At 41.6% G+C, this 12,183-nt stretch overlaps 1 pseudogene across 1 annotated transcript in view; it reads right to left on the bottom strand.

Moving 5' to 3' along the window:
* The window catches only part of LOC308427480 (exosome complex component MTR3-like), a 65,348-nt pseudogene extending 54,406 nt beyond the window's left edge, over window positions 1-10,942 (bottom strand). Inside the window, exon 1 of the transcript in view lies at window positions 10,700-10,942. The product of the transcript in view is annotated as an exosome complex component MTR3-like (transcript). The remainder of the gene's footprint in view (window positions 1-10,699) is intronic.
* Window positions 10,943-12,183: the final 1,241 nt, after the last annotated feature.

Genomic DNA, 12,183 nt, shown 5'->3' on the forward strand with positions numbered 1-12,183 from the left:
TATCAATCTGTATCTTGGTGGGTGGGTTGGGAAGCCAGTTAATGATATTTAGTTTAGTCCAGTCATTCTCTGGCTTAGTCCTTAGAACCCTGGCCTCTCCCTAACTTTGAAATTCCCTCCTTGGTTAAGCTGGATAGACAGCAGACTTTGCATCTGGTCACCTCCTGGGTAGGGTTCCCTGTGTTGTTTTGCCTCAACTAATTGCTACAATGTTTAACTGCCCAGAATGTAAGCACACAATGGCTTTCTCTACATTTTTTACATTTTTGCTGTTTTGTAATGTTTGGAAATCAATATGGAGGTCAAGCCACACAGGTGTTTAAAAAAATATAGACGATTTTTCCTGCACAGAGATAACTCCCTGGAAATTATTGGTTTATCTCACTGGTCACACTGTAAGGATGCATAAGATCTTACAGTGCAACCCTCTGTTGATATTAGGCTGCGGAGGATATCATGGGCATGGCTTTGTCTCTGGTAGTTGTGCACAATGCGGCATGTCAGAAAAATCATTCCAGGTTAATTCACTAGCCTCCTTTGGAAGGCATTAGGGATCTTTCACTATCATATGCACTGTAATGTGTTAAAAGGGTACTGAATATTGATCATGGGTTAGTGGCTTCCTCTGCTGCTACTTGGCCAAGGAAGGTAGGGGAGGGGACTTTGATGGAGGCTTTTCTTTGGACTCTCTTTCTTTAAAACTTGGTTTTGTGTTTTCCAGCTTAGCTGTGTAGACCTTCTAACTTACCTGTAGAATCAGTGGGTCTCAGTATAGAAAAAGCACCTGAAGAGGAAAAAAGTGTGAGTCTGGGCAGCAGAGCATGGCTGAGTCTCAGCAGCTTGTACACAGCGTAGGTCTCACTACCCCTACATACTTCAGGAAAGGTGCTGGAACACAGTCATCTTTTATGGGTGTGTGTGTGTGTGTGTGTGTGTGTGTGTGTGTGTGTGTGTGTGTGTGTGCGCGCACTCGTGCTCGTGCATGCAGACATGTACCCTTTCCTGTGTCTACGCATATGTAAGTTCATTTGCTCCTGAAACATCTTAAATGATGGTAGCCATAAACTTACTGTAAAAAAGCACTCTGTTATTTCAGTGTGCATCCACCAAACATCACATGCAGCAGCCATCATTCTGCATGTGCAAACAGGTTCCTAGAATTAAAAGCATCGTAACATCATATTTTCAAGTATTTGTAGAGGCAAAACTATTTATCTGCATATAAACCAAAGGACTGTCTAACAGGGTGGTCAGGAGCAGGCTGCCTTATAAAATCCATGTGACTGAGAGATAAGAAAGGCTACCAAAGGGTTCCTGTCCCTTTTCTGCTCTTAGTGAAGAGTGCCTGACTATTGGAAGGTCAGGTGGCCCAATATATATTCTCAGTCTCCTGGTTTGTTTTCCTCATTGCCTGCTACAAGATTTTTTCCAGCTTTCCATAAGCTTGACACACTTATCCTTAGTCTTGTAGTTTTGCCTGGATTTTATTATTTGAAAGATTGTGTTGCTTGGAGTTGCATCTGCAAACAGCAGATGCCCCAGAGCTATGCTGAGGTGCAATAACAAGGTCTGCCTCTGACAGACCCTTAGGCTCATGATAGTCTAAAACACTCACCCTGTGTTCTGCCTGTACCACGCTGCAATTGCTGTTATTCAAAAATCAGCCTCAGGGAGGGTTGGGAGAAATGAACATCCTCATACATTGCTGGTGGATGTTGCAGCAAACATGATCTTCAGGGGCATGGCCTGAGCTTGTCCCCAGTCATTTGCCTGAAGTTGATGAGATTTGGACATGACCCTCAGATGACAAAAAAGTCAAGAAAATGATAATTTGGGTTTTCAGAACAATGAACACTTTCTCTGGATTTTTGGAAAAAACAAAACAAAACAAAAAACAAAACAACAACAACAACAACAACAACAAAAAAAAAAAAAAAAACAGATTCTGAGGACCAATTATTCACTATGAAGCCATGAATTCCAGTTGAGAAAATAAAGGTGAAAATTATGTGGTTAAATTGTTCGTCAGAGTTATCAGAAAATGATGTTGTCTTGGGCAGCTGGATGTTAAAGAAGCATGTAAAAGAGCAGTGCTGCCTTTGCAGATTCATGCTTCTAAAACATGCAGCATGACTTTCCATGGAAGGAGGTAGACACCAACCTATTTCCTATGAATCACTGACTTGCTTTCTGGCATGCAGGATTTATCCAGGATATGAAGTGAAGAATCCACAGGTAAGGTAAATCCAGTGTCAGGGAAAGAATTCATGATTCATATTACTCTGTTGATTAATCTTATGGATGATTAATGATTACATTTTAACTTTTAAGAGGAATGATCTGAAAAGAGCAACAGTCAAAACACTACCAAAAGGCTTTTTCTTTTCTTTTTTTTTAACCTGGCTCAGTTTTTACCTGTGTGCCTGCAGTTGCTCAGTTCTCTAGGTTATAGGACTGTACCAAGTCATTATTGCACATAACTCTATAGGGACAGTAAGAGCTTTAGGAATTCTTTAAGCAGAGAATCTAAGAAATGTCACTTTCAACAGCTTAATATGAAAAGCAGAGACTTGTGAATAGTTAAAGCCTTCGATGCATAAAACTTAGCATCAAGTTCAGGGCTAAGAAAGAAGCACTCCATCCAGACAAGCAGAATTATGTGCAGGATGTGTTAGGAAAATGAGTAAGTTATGGAATTCAGGAAAAAAGCTTCAGTGAGACTTTAGCTGCTAGAAAGTGTAGGCTACAAATTTTTTGGTACATATTAGGTAAATAATGTTTATCTCGTTAGAAATGGAAAGATTTCAACTAAGTAGCTGCTTTGGTCCATGTAGAAAAAAAGAAGTGAGTTTCCACAAAGAAAGAATTCCCTGCTTGCTGAATGCCCACCTGAGTGGGGTTCAGAGCAGTGCTGAGGCACATCAGAGCTGCTGGCCATCCAAGAGGAGTCTGAGAGTATAATTGGTTGTTTGTCTTGATGGGTCCTCAAGAATAGGTTCATGGAGATCAGTCAAGAGAATCTGAAAGACTTTGAGGCAAAGCCTGTAAAATGTCTCATGCTTAGTCTTGGATCATTAAGCCCCCTAAGAGGCATGGCTACCTTCATCTTGAAAAGATTATTGCCATCAGTGACTCCCTTCACACTATGATTCCAAAGCCAGCCACAGGGGGTAGGTTTGTGCAGGTAAATTGTGTTTGGTTTTTGGTTAGAGATTTGATTGTTATGGGTGTTTTGTTTTCTTTCTTTCAGTTTCAAGTTTGGTTAATTTTTTGTTATCTATTGTCCTGTAATTGATTTGCTATTTTGCAAGGCTATACATTGTAATCAATGACTATCCTATTAAGCCTCTATTGAATAGAATGAAAATGTTGCCTTCCTCCAAGTCCTTCCTGCTAGAGTGCTACACCCCATTCCCTCTTACCTTCACTTCTGAGACAGTGTTCTGCCCTCTCTTAGCCACCCCCTACCTTACATCATCCTTCTTTTGGGGCAAAAATTCTCTACAGAATTAGATGCATCCTCTTCCACTGAAGACAGAAAAGGCTACATATGTGACAGAGACATCAGTATGCAAGAATGAGTTGATATACAAAATCCATCAACTTAATCCACTATGTTAACAAATTCAAAGAAAAAAAATGTTTCTCATTAGATGGTAAAAATCATTGACAAATTATCCTTTTGAATAAAAATGTGATCTTCAACTTTTCAATCATAGGAACCTTTTTATTCTGAACTATCATTCAGAAATGGTTCTCTGTAAGTTGCATAGGGCTTAGGCTTCATAATGAGTTCCCACCCAGCCAGAGCTACAAAGGGTGTTATATTTTCCATGTAGACAGTGTGTCCAACTTTGTGGATACCAGTATGTTGCAGTATATATTAAAAAATATAAATGGCTTATCTCTTTATCAGCCCTGAGATCTCACTCCTCAGGCCCGGTTTTAGTTCAGAGCCTTGCATACCTCTGTCGCCAGTTCCAAGCCATCACCCGGATCTCACTCCTTTAGCACAACTCCCTTCCCTGGCAGTTTTCTACCACCTGTTCTCTGCCTCTGTCCCCGGGTGTTTCTGTACCTCAAAATCTTACATAAATACAATTCTACAGCCCGATAGCTTTTCATACAGGTGTATATATTCAACTCTCAATCCACAAACCCACTACACAGCAAGATTACATCAAATAGACAAAGATACAAACTGCCCTTCTATATGAGTTATTAGACTTATAAATTCCCTAATGTTCATAGCTATTTAAAGCCAATCAATCTCACCTGGGTCTACCTAGTCTTTGTGAATCTCCACGTTTCCATGACCTCCACCCTCGTCCTCAGACCTCCTCTCTCTTTACCTCCCTCACCCAGCCCAGTCACTAGCTTTCTTTTATTTGATTAATTAAAATGAAAAAGTTCAGATGAAGCCACTCCTTGATACTGTACTAGGCAGCCCTTCTTGGGGAAGTGGAATTAACATGAAAATACAAACAGCTTCAGGACAATCTACACCAGTAACTTAGGTTTGGACCAAAGAATTTCCAAGAAGAATACCAAGAGTCCTTCTTATGAACTAAGACTCTGAGATTAGACTATAGGCAGCTAAATCAAAGCCAGCAGTGGAGCAACAATGAGACCTTTCCAGTTGTCTAGTGAAGGACTAAAGGACTTATGCCAGAAGGATCAAATTCCTGTTTCTCTGTCAAACCAGCTTTCTTTCTCCAGGTGTTCCATTCAATAGTCATCCCACACATCCTGTTCTATTCTCCAGCTCCATGTCTGCTCTGCCTGTACAAACCAACTGCACCTGACAACAGCTTCTTGACTGTCAGGACCAAATTGCTAACAAGGCTCAGTATCAGTGTGGCTCCACAGCCACATTTGAAGATTGTCAACAAAGTATGGTTCAGTACCGTAACCCAAAGACAGGTAATGAATTCATCCTGATCCTTGGGGCTTAGGCTACCTCTAGATAAAAATTAAAATAATTTTCTTCAAGTAAACTCCCACCACAAAAAGAAGACTTTCTTGACTCATAAAAGCATACAGCATAAAAGATTAGGAAGATTGGCCAAGTCCTTCTAAATTCTCAGTATCTCTGGAAAATTTGTGTGGCAAATTAAAACCAAATTGTATATTATATACACATATACAGTTATATATTTATTTTTTATGTGAGTGCCTTCTTGTGTGTGTGCGTGTGTGTGTATGTATTTGAGAATGTCTTACAAAGCTATAAAGTTTGCTGGTTGTAGAGGATTTGACCAGTGGAGCCAAATATACTGTGGAAACACTAAACAAATTTTGAATTATGTGCCAAAAATGATACTAGGACATGTCAGAGCACGAAATGTAGGCTGACACAGAAACAAGATGGGCATGGCTCTGATGATGAGAGAGGGCTATTGCTTCTGAATTTATCATGGAAATTGAAGGTTACAACTTTCATAGTCACTTATCAATGTCCTCTAAACAAAAGGAGTCCCAGGAAATCCAAAAGACTGTGATGTCAGTCCACAGTCATGATATATTGGTTATGTGAGTTTAAACAGGTTAAGTACCTTTCCTATGATGTTTTTCTTATTTGAAATGAATAATGGGATTGTCTGTAGTATAGGTGACCAGAAAAAAAGCATTGATTAATATGACTGATAGGGCCTTACAGAACATGAGCTGGACTAGTTCTGAACTAGTATCTGATGTTCGGATATAAAAGAAAATCCAAAAACACAACCAAGAGAAAAAGAACAAAAACATCAATTCTTAAAACACCTCCTGAGTGCTGGGAATAAGGCATGAGCCACCTCTGAGCAGCTTTGTATATATTTCTAATTAAGAAACCCTAAAACAAACAAATAGAAACCTTCTTATAGTTTTAAGCTATTCCAGCACAGAGACTTGTCAGCCAGGGTGTGCTGCTCCATTTTTCCTGATACCCTTGGGTCTAGGTAAGCTGGGGAGCATACTAGGTGACCATCCTGCTACAATGGAATGAATCTTCAGAAACCATTTATTTAAACAAGAAGCCTGGATGGTGGAAACCTCTTTGCAGGGTATCTAGGATTCCTTGGCACATACTGTCCTGGAGTGGGCTAAAGATAAACCCAGCCATACATCCTGGAAGTCTCTTGACAGGTTGAATAAATGGCAGTCTTACAGGGTTAAGTAATTCTTACTCACTCTCATTAGGTGTGTGCCATGTACTGGGCTTCTGTGGACACAGGAATGACAGTCCTTACTTGAAACATCTGAGGGGAATCAGCATCCCTGGCCTCAAGTTGTATTACAGAACAATAATGATAAAAACTGCCTGGCATTGGTACGGAGAAAGGAAGGTAGATCAATGAAATAGAATTGAAGACCCAGAAATAAACTCACACACTTATGGTCACTTGACCTTTAACAAAGGAGCTAAAACCATCCAGTGGGGGAAAAAGCATTTTCAACAAATGGTGCTGGTTGAACTGTCAGTCAACATGTAGAATGTTGTAAATTGATCCAGTCTTATCTCCTTGTACAAGGCTCATGTCCAAGTGGATCAAGAACCGCCAAATAAAACCAGATACATTTAAACTAATAGAAGAGAAAGTGGGGAAGAGCTTCAAACACATGGGGAGTGGGAAAGTTTCCTGAAGAGCACATGAATGGCTTATGCATGAAGATCAAGAATCAACCAATGGGACCTCATAAAATTGTGAAGCTTCTGTAAGGCAAAGGACATGCTCATTAGGACAAACTGGAAACAAAGAAATTGGTAAAAGATGTTTGCCAATTCTATATAGAAAAAGGAATGATATCCAATATATACAAAGACCTCCAGAAGTTACACTCCAGAGAATCAAATAACCCTATTAAAAATGGGAAACAGATAAGCAAAAAATTGTCAACCAAGGAATAACAAATGGCTGAGAAACACCTAAAGAAATGTTCAAAATCCTTAGTCATCAGGGAAATGAAAATTGTAACAACCCCGAGATTTCACCTCAAGGCAGTCAGAATAGTTAAAATAAAATATTCAGGTGACAGTCAATGCTGGCGAAGATGTGGAGAAAGAGGAACATTCCTCCATTGTTGGTGGGATTGCAAGCTAGTACAACCAATCTGGAAATCAGTCTTGAGGTTGCTTAGAAAGGACTCAGCTATTCCACTCCTGGGCATATACCCAAAAGATACTCCAACGTATAACAAGGACACATGCTCCACCATGTTCATAGCAGCCTCATTTATAATAGCCAGAAGCTGGAAAAAACCCAGATGTCCTTCAACAGAGTAATGGATACAGAAAATGTGATAGGTTTACACAATGAAGTACTACTCAGCTATTTTAAAAAAATGACTTCATAAAATTCTTAGGCAAATGGATGGAACTAGAAAATATCATCCTGAGGAAGGTAACCAAATCGCAAGGGTAAAATCACTGATACATGGATATTATCCCAAAAGCTGTGATTAACCCAGATACAATTCACAGAATTCAAGAAGAAAAAAGAGCAAAATGCAGATGATTCAGTCCTTCTTAGAACAGGTAACAAAAATATTAAGAGGAGAAAGTACAGAGACAAAGTTTGTCGCAGAGACTGAAACAAAGGCCATCCAGAGACTGTCCCACCTGGTAATCCATCCCATATACAGCCACCAAACCCAGACAATATTGCTGATGCCAAGAAGTGCATGCTGACAGGAGCCTGATGTAGCTGTGTCCTGAGAGGCTCTGCAAGAACATGACAAATACAGAGGCAGATGCTGGGAGCCAACCATTGAACTGAGAATGGGATTTCCAATAGAGGAGTTAGAAATGATTGAAGAAAGTGAAGTGGATTACCAGCCAATAAGAACAACAAAACCCACCAACCAGAGCTCCCAGGGACTAAGTCACTATCCAAAGAGTAAGTACACACAGATGGTTCAACTGCATATGTAGCAGAAGATGGACTTGTTGGGCATCAATGGAAGAGAAGCCCTTAGTACTTCCAAAACTCAATGCCATAGTATAGGGGAATGTCAGGGCAGGGAGCCAGGAGAGGGTGAATAGGAGTTTGGGTGGGTTGGGAAGGACCCACATAGAAGCAAGAGGAGGAGGGTAGAGTAGAGGGTTTATGGAATGGAATCCAGGAAAGGGGATAGCATCTGAAATGTAAATAAAATATATCTAATAAAAAATAAACTGATGCTGGACCTTAAAAAAAGAAAAATGAAACATCTGGTTCATCTTGATGTTTACAAGTGCCCAATGTATGTTAGATGACACAATAGTGAAATATCACTTTGTCAATGACTTTTTGCAAAAAGGCATGGGAGTAGAATTAGGAAGCCCTCTGTGCGCTACTGTCCCTACTTGCTCAGTGGTTGGGGGAAGGTGTTGGGAGGCACAAGTCCAGGCCATGTAGATGTGTTTAAACAGGACCTTAGCTCTTTTCCAGCCTCCATGCTTGGCTAATATGACCAGAGAGTGTTAATGTAATAAAACCATGTAAGAATATTCTAGTTTCATGAATCCACAATGAACTTTGGCATGAACTCTAGGCAGAGTTACCACCATCTTCATTGATTGTGAGCCAAAGACTTCCAGAAACTCAAAAGAGGTGTCTCAAAAATGATCATGTAACATTCTGGAATTCACCCCTGCAAAGGGCAGATCACCATGCCTGCTCCCTTCCCACACCGTATAGCCTTCCTGTAGCCCAGTCTGTGGTAACCAGTGACCCAGTTATTCACCCACTTGGATATGTATGTCACCATGGAGACCCTCACAGCACAGATCACTAAAGAGCTGTCACCTCACCCCAGTCTTATTGTCTTCCAGATCTGTAACTGAGGCAGATCCTGCCCCTGCACCCAACCCTCCCATTCTCCCAGATCTGCCCTAACCAGGGACAAAGGTGAGATATACATTTTAAATCCCACACCAGCTGTGATTCCTACAGAGCAAAACATACATGGGATCTATCCTGCTCTGCTTGAGCCCAGTAGTTCTTCCAGTCTGGAGCTCCATCTGCAACTGGGGCAGATCCTTCCCCTGTCTCCCAGAAACTGTGCCCTAACCAGGAACACAAACAACTCTGCGCTATCCAGGGACACAGGAGGTCTGCTCTAACAAGGGACAACACTTCCTGCCAGGTCACAAGGCTCTACAAGCCTCTGCTCCAGTCAGAGGGACACAGGCCAGTTAACACCAGCAATGACCAGATGGTGAGAGGCAAACAGAAGAACATAAGCAACACACACCAATGCAATCTGGCAGCATCAGAACACAGTTCTCCCATCACAGCAAACCCTGGGTCCCCTAACACAGTAGAAAACAAAATTATAACCAAAAATATAATTTCACACTGATGATAGAATTCAGTAAAGAGGAAAAAAAAACCTTAAAAACACAGGAAAACACAAGCAAACTGGTAGAAGCCCTTAAAATGAAACAAATCCCTGAAAGAAATACAGCAAAACTCAATCGAGTAAGTGAAAAAATTGAACCAAACTGTCTAAGCCCTATATACAGAAATAGATAAAATAAAGAAATCACGAATGAGGGAATCCTGGAGATTGCCTACAAAAGAGATCACATAATACAAGAGAGCAAAAAGAGACTCTCAGGCATAGGACCTACCACAGAACATATTGACAAGCCTGTCAAAGAAACACACAAACAGGCCTGTTCTTTCAATAGAAACAAAGATTCTTCTGAAGCTAGGCCACACACACTCTTTCCTCTGCAAAAGTTTGGACCAAAACAAAGCCTTGTTGTTGGGGGGGGAAAAGTTATCTTTTCATGGCATCTTATAAATAAATTACAACTGAAACTGTAATCTTCTAAGGCCAAGTCTAAAATCAAACAATAGATCAAATAAAAGATATTTGTTTGAAGGAGGGGAACAGATAAAAAAAAAACATCAAAAAGTCAGCTTTAAATATCATTCAAGGTACACGAGTACCAAAAGGTCACACGGTATTCGGAATATAGTGCAACATTGAGGTTATTAATATATCACATTGGATGGCTTTAAATAAGTAAGTAAAACTATGTTTACTTGAACTAAGAATGAGAAAATATTCTAGTAGGGCTGATAATACTGAGTGTTTCCCTCGATTTAGGGAAGGATTTACACGAAATGTAGTTGTACAGACTGTCCTAATTACATTTTCCACCTTAAGCATTTTGACACCTCCATCAACTTTCTAAAGACGAAGGTGGATTGTTTTGCTGTTTTTAATAGACTTGCTTCTCACAGAATGAATGAGATAAAACTGGAGAGGGGAAACCTATTACTAGTCTTCCCATCTATAAAACACGTGAGTAAGCTTCTGGCTGTGTCACTGTTTAGGTACTCAGACTAAAAGAAATTTCGTCTAAACAGCCTGTCTACTTTTTATAAACCTGTACTTTCCACCAGAGCGTATTTTTCACACTCGGTACCCAGAGTCATTATTTCTACTATTTCTCTCCTGAGTAGCACAATTCCTAGGGCTCCGTGGCTTCCCTGCCATTTCCAAAAACTGAATTCAAAATGCGACCAAGGAGCAGCTCATTTCCCCAAGGATGTCATCTTCCAGCTAGAACCTCACAGGAGCCTCTCCTGGGCCCTCACCATCCCCAGCTCAGCCCAGGTAAACAGCGAGGCCGGCCGGCCCTGGTCCCACAGTCCTGCCCACCCTCCCGGGCCGCCCGCCAACTTCCCACTGGGCGAGGGGGCATCGGGCCCGACCTCACCGGAGGCGGCAGGGAAGGTGCGGCTCTCCCTCCGTGCCGCAGGCGGGCGCCAGGGTGACAGCACTGTCCCTCCAGACGCGGGTCTGCGCGGCTGAGCGCAGGTGACAGGGTGTCTGGCGGCGGCCGGCGGCGCGCAGGGAGCCGCAGCCCGGGAAGCACAGGGTGCACGCCTGCTCCTAGTTGATGGGCTGGCTGTAGAGCCCCAGGATCCCCTCCAGTCTCAGAGCGTCCCTTGGTACCCATGCCGCACTGAGCTGCGGTCCCTCCTGCCAGGGCTGAAGAGCTGCGCCCTGCGGTCCACGTCGCTGCGCTGCCTGCGCTCCGGTGCCGCGTCTCCTCAGCGCTGCAGCAGCTTCTCTACCAGCCGCCGCCTCCGTGTCCCGTGGCTCTAAGCGCTGACCAGCACGCAGCCGGCCTATAGTGCTGCATTTCTTGCTATAAGATGAAGTTGTGAGGATTGTTTTGAAGCTTTATGGCTATACTTAGTATGTACTTATAGGTGATAAATTGCATATGTAACTTACACAACCAATATTCTTTCAGCCAGACATGAACCTACAGACATAAATAGGTCATATTTATTTTAGTTTATCTCCATCCATCTGCACACTTTTCTTTCTCCTGTCTTATTAATGTATGCTTAATGTTTACATTATAAAATCATTTATATATATATATATATATATATATATATATATATATATATATATATATATATATATATATATATATATATTGCACAGTTTGTCTTTCATTCCTGAGCAGGTATTAGATGAGGTCAAGAGAGACCAGAAAGAAAATGCTGAGGGACTCTAGTTCCCTGTCAAGAGGAAGTTTCTTGCATTTTCCTATCAGGTTTTCAAACTAAGTAAATAGAATGATATTGAGTTTCAACTCAGAAGTCTCAATCTGTAGGGTTCTGAGATGACTGTTGTATATTATTACAACCTGTTTAATGGTGTTCAGAGATCCAGTGAATGGAAAGGGACAAATAGAGGAACAGGGATTGGAGAAAAGATCATCCACAGTCTGCCTCATCCCATATGCAGCCACTAGACCCACACACTATTGTTGATGCCAAGTAGTGCTTACTGGCAGGAACCTAATATGGATGCCTCCTCAGAGGCTCTGCCATACTGATACGTAGGATGGTGCTTGCAGTTAACCATTGGAGTGAACACAGGGACCCCAATGGAGGAGCTTGAGAATGGACTAAAGGAGCTGAAAGGATCTGCAACCCCATGGGAAGAATAAAATTATCAACTAAACAAACCCACCACAGCTTCCAGGAACTAAAACACCAACCAATGAGTTCACATGGAGAGACCACGGGCCCCAAGTGCATATGCAGCAGAGCTTAGCATTCTCTGGCATCAATGGGAGGAGAGGCCTTTGATCTAGCCAAGGCTCATTTTCATAGTATAAGGGAATGCCAAGGCACTGAGGTGAGAGGGGATGGTTGGGACAGAGAGCACCTTCATGGA

This window comes from Micromys minutus, assembly GCF_963924665.1.
Source record: "Micromys minutus genome assembly, chromosome: 11".
In the NCBI taxonomy this organism is placed as follows: Eukaryota; Metazoa; Chordata; class Mammalia; order Rodentia; family Muridae; genus Micromys; species Micromys minutus.